We start from the raw sequence: 5,488 nt of genomic DNA on the forward strand, positions 1-5,488 counted from the left end.
TTTAAGTGAACTTTTGTATTTTTTCAACACGTGAAAGAAAACATGTTTGCACTTGCCATGTTCCACTTTAGTAAGTTAATAATAGTCTATAGCCTTCAAATTGTGGCAACTCAGCCAAGCTATGTTTTCAGAAAGAACAGAAGTCCTACATCATTTACTTCCTATAAGCTGAAGCTGGGTTATCATCATTTAACACAACTTTTTTACAACTATCTCCTCTTCATCCTTTACTATGAAAGGTCTGGGCCCCAGAAGATAGACGTGAGGAAGCCAGACAGAAAAGGAGACCTTTAAGTACTTTGTCAAAGAGCCCTTGGCAGGGCTGATGAGCATTTTAGATGTGCTTCAGTTTTTATTTTACTTATTTTTAATTTCTTTTATTTATTTATTTTTTTCAGTTTATTCATTTTGGGCTGTGTTGGGTCTTCATTGCTGCGTGCGGGCGCTCTCTAGTTGCAGTGAGCGGGGGCTACTCTTCGTTGTGGTACGCGGGCTTCTTATCGTGGTGACTTCTCTGGTTGTGGAGCACTGGCTCTAGGTGCATGGGCTTCAGTAGTTGTGGCTCACGGGCTCCAGAGCACAGGCTCGGTAGTTGTGGCGCACAGGCGTAGTTGCTCCGTGGAATGTGGGATCTTCCCAGACCAGGGCTCGAACCCGTGTCCCCTGCATTGGCAGATGGATTCTTAACCACTGCACCACCAGGGAAGCCCTATGTGCTCCAGTTTTTAGAAAAGAAATTGAAGCTGTAATGGTCCCAACAAAAGAAGAAACAGCATCCAATTAATGGGATGTGCAATTAATTTGATGTCATAACCAGCATTTTTAAATGGAATATATCAGATATGCATTTCATAGCTTAGATGGTTGTGCAAAGTGTTATTTCTTACTGTGGACTGCAGTCAAGACTTTGAAAGGCACTGCTCTGGAACACACTGAGGCTACTAACATTACAAACACCTGTTACAGAACTGTGAGGGCACGGCCAGTTCCAAATAAAGAACTTGAAAATAGAAAGGCAAGTGGAATGAATATATTTGGGCAACATATGAAGATCTGAAAGTACACTCCAACCTTCATTTTTTTATGTATTCATACAAATTGTGTTCCTCCTTTCTTCTCTCTCACTGATACATTCCATCAGCGCTAAATGTGGTTTTCAGCTATTTTTTGAGCAGGCCTGTGTTCAGTAATTAACATCTGGTAAGCAACTCTCTGCCCTTTCCTAGAGGTACCATACCATACTAAGCCCAAACCTCCCAAGGGCTAACTGGCTTTAGCCTTTACAAAAGGCAAAAACAAAATCTCACAGGCTCCTAAAGTTTTCAAGCCTAAAAGACTGGCTTCTGTTTCATATAAGAGTTTTTGAAATAAGAAAATTTTTGTTTATGAGTGCATGGGGCTTCACAGTAAGGTTGTTTTCGTCTCTAAAGAGATCGTTATTCCCAAAAGAATCAAGAAAAGAGCAGTCATATGCATCGATCTTTGAGAAGACACGTATTTTTCCAGCAAATAACGGATCTAATGGGGACTATAAGCATGTAAGATCTTTGTATCAAAATTGTCTTCATTGATTCCTGGAGCTGGGGGCCAATCTGGAAATTATACCAGTATGAGTGTCCTATTTCCTGGCTCATCCACACTGCTTTATAAAATCACCAACCTTGGGCTTCCCTGGTGGCGCAGTGGTTCAGAGTCCACCTGCCGATGCAGGGGACACGGGTTCGAGCCCTGGTCTGGGAAGATCCCACATGCCGCGGAGTAGCTAGGCCCGTGAGTCACAACTATTAAGCCTGCGCATCTGGAGCTTGTGCTCCGCAACAAGAGAGGCCGCGACACTGACAGGCCTGCGCACCGCGATGAAGAGTGGTCCTGGCTCGCCGCAACTACAAAAAGCCCTCTCACAGAAATGAAGACCCAACACACCCAAAAATAAATAAATAAATTTATCTTTTTTAAAAGAATATACTTATTAAAAAAAAAAATCACCAGCCTTGCATGAAACACTATTCCTTCCCAGTTCCACTTTGCCAAGTGACGCGTTTGATAGGCACCAAACTGAAGAGTGTAGGGCTATAGAATTTAAAGTCAATTGAATTATATCATTCACCTTTTTCTTTCATTAACAGGAATTTTTCAAGCCAAGGGGCCTTCATTCAGTAGTCATAAGAAAACAGGTTCCTTTCTCTAACTGTTGGAATCGGGCAGGGCCATTCACTTGAAACTACCCAGCTTTGCAGTAAAGGAGTTAAAATCGAATGTCCATTAACTCTTACTCTCTGAGAATTCAGTAAAGTTACCTACCCCAGTATATATCTTCTCCTGTATATATTAAGCGAGAGGTTGCAAGCACTCCACAAGACATCTGAGGGGGTTTACCAAAGAAACAGGACACAGTACCCAACCCCCAAATGTCAGGCTTGTGTAAGCTGTTTGGGGAGGTAAAACAATGAAATAATGAGAGAACATTTTATGATGCAATCGGTCAGGTGCAAATGGCAAACTGCAGACTGAAGGCTATATAATCAGGAGACAGCAGTCCCAAGGACGACGAGGCTAAATCAGAGGATTCTCGGACATGGCTTTTGAGCTTGGCTTTAAGAGAAAGGGATGTGATTGGGATGAGGTACAGGAGGCAGTAGGAGCACATGTGTAGAACGTCCCAACTTTGAAAACCTGTTTCATTTTCTAATCAAGTCTTTAAACCTTGTTCTTTCTGATTCAGTTCTAGCTAATGAAATCTCACCTGAGTCTTTGGGGATGTTAAGTCTTCAATTAGCAATTTAAGTAACAAAAAGAACTCTGGACACCAAAGATCAATAAATTTTAGGAATAAAGTTGGAGAGAGAAGAACACTATAATGTAATCTTCTGTGTTAGGCTGTGATTAAACTTTTATTTGTACAAGTCCTTTTTGAGATACCTGGACCTGGAAAGTTGAATATGTATATCCTATAAATATAAATTCTAAAGGCCTTTCATAATAATTATGACAAAAAAGAATTCAAATTAATTTCAGTATTTGCATTTGGATTTCTAATTCAAATTAATTACAGTTTTAGAAGATAAAGACCTTTATAGCTAGAAAGATCTTACAATTATCTTTTCCTCCTTTGTGCATAAAATAAATGAATCAGTGACTATGCCTCAGTTACCCTATCTGTAAAATAGGGATCAGAATAATTCAAGCTGTTGTCTAAGGATAAAATGACATGTATTTTAAGTTACTCAGAACAGTCGCTGGCACTAAGAACATGCCATAAATGACAGTCGTTGTTACATCCACACATGAGCCCAAGAGCAAAGCAAGGGATCTGGGAGAAGTGAGGGTGCTGGGCAGAAACATAAGGCACCATGAGACCAGTGGCTGCCAGAGCTCATGGCAGAATTTTGCAGAGGCAAAGCAGGTCAACACTATTAAATATGGCTGAGATGAGAAAGGCAAGAATGTGAGAACTTTAAAGCAGCTTTAGCAGAGTTGCCAGGCTGAAGCCACACTGAAAAGCGGAGAAGTGTGAACAGGCAGCCAAGCTCAACCTCAGGAAACAATAAAGACCAGAAGGAACTAGCCCTGTGTGAGCACTCTGCCCCTCTTGTCCTTCTTTCTTGTTATCAAGGAATTTTCTGTAGTGTTTTTAAACCCAATTTGAAAGAGTTTGGGATATGTTTAGAGACAGGAGAAAATTAAGAGCAGGTATTAACCTCTTCCTGCAGCTGCACGGGTTATATCCTGGCCCTACCCCATAACCCTAAGGAAACCAAACACGGTCTCCCCAGTAGTGAGGTTTCCAGAGTTCACTGGGCACTGCTTTCTAGCACATGCTATCTGGCTGGTTGGCACACCATGAACCCAAGCAGCATCCAGCAAGCAGTCACTCCGAAGACCAGGAGAAAGAATTCCACTTCTGTAAGAGGACAAACTTCCACTCCAGAGATAGTGACCTTGTATTCTTAGGGCAGTGTTTGTGGGGTACTCGGTATTTATCTCATAATGTCTTTCATTGGTGCATTTCAGTCAAGGCAGCTAGAAATGCTTCTGTATTTGTCATCACTTTGAAATGAAATACTATTTCTTTTGGACAGATATATTAAAAAGATGCCTCTCCACTTGAAGCAACAGCTTTCTGAACCATACAGGATACGTTGCTCTGGCATTTCTTTCCAGGTCTAAATAATGCTAAAATCGAAGCCCGTGGGCTTCCCTGGTGGCGCATGGTTGAGAGTCTGCCTGCCGATGCAGGGGACGCAGGTTCGTGCCCCGTTCCGGGAAGATCCCACATGCTGCGGAGCGGCTGGGCCCGTGAGCCATGGCGGCTGAGCCTGTGCGTCCGGAGCTTATGCTCCGCAACGAGAGAGGCCACAACAGTAGAGGCCCGCGTACCGCAAAGAAAAAAAAAAATTGAAGCCCATCCAGCTGTAAAAATTCTAAGATGAGAACTTCATGCTGAGGAAGAACGTTTTAAACTTCAAAGGCATGGACTTCCCTCAGGAAGCATACCAGTCTGTTATAATGGGAGAAAGAAATGAAGAGGTAATACATGGAGAAGTGTTCCAGCTAGTTTCACTGGATTCAGTGTTCAGGGAGAGAAATTTCACATGAACATGTTGCAGTGCACATGCAATCACCTTTTTTTTTTTTTTGGCCTTGCTGTGCAGCTTGCGGGATCTTAGTTCCCCAACCAGGGACTGAACCCAGGTCACAACAGTAAAAGTGCTGAGTCCTAACCACTGGACTGCCAGGGAATTCCCCCACATGCAATCACTTTTAGTCCTAACTAGTAATAGGTAACATTTTAGGTATTTGGTTAATAAAGCTAAATCTTTGGTTAAAACAGCTAAATCATACATATTTTAAGAAATTTTCTCATTATCACTTTAGGAGATACTTGGAGATTTCTGTGTACAATGTAACCCACTGTCATGAGGATCAAGGAATATCTAGGAATATTTTTGCAAAAAACAAAATGAAACAATCAGAATATTTCAATACTGGGTTTTTGATACTTTATGAGACTGAATCATTTGACTCTGTGAAAACATTGGGTTGGCCCCGAACTTTTTGGCCAACCCAACACCATCGCATGGGCTAGCATACAAGATTAGAAAAACTTTCCAGGTGTGTTGATACATATAATTAGCGCTTCTTGGAGGATTAACTGAAGTGCTGGTTCTTCTTGAAAAACGGCCATGTGTGTATCCAGCCATCATTCCCCCCATATCTTCCTGTGTCTGGTTCATGTGTCTTCCTCGTAATGGAATAAATCAAAGGATGTTGACAGGAAATACAAGTCTACTCTTCAGTCTCAATGCTTGCTGTCATGGATACACAGTAATGAGCTCTACTTCATAATGGAGGATGTGGATTAATCTACCTATTAAGGTGAACTTGCTCTGACGTGGAAGCCTTTGAGTAAATACATATTAACATTACTCTTAAAAAAATAGGGTTTATAAACATACCAATGAGAAACACTACAAATTATTGCTAAAAT

Source organism: Delphinus delphis, chromosome 4 (genome assembly GCF_949987515.2).
Source record: "Delphinus delphis chromosome 4, mDelDel1.2, whole genome shotgun sequence".
Taxonomy (NCBI): Eukaryota; Metazoa; Chordata; class Mammalia; order Artiodactyla; family Delphinidae; genus Delphinus; species Delphinus delphis.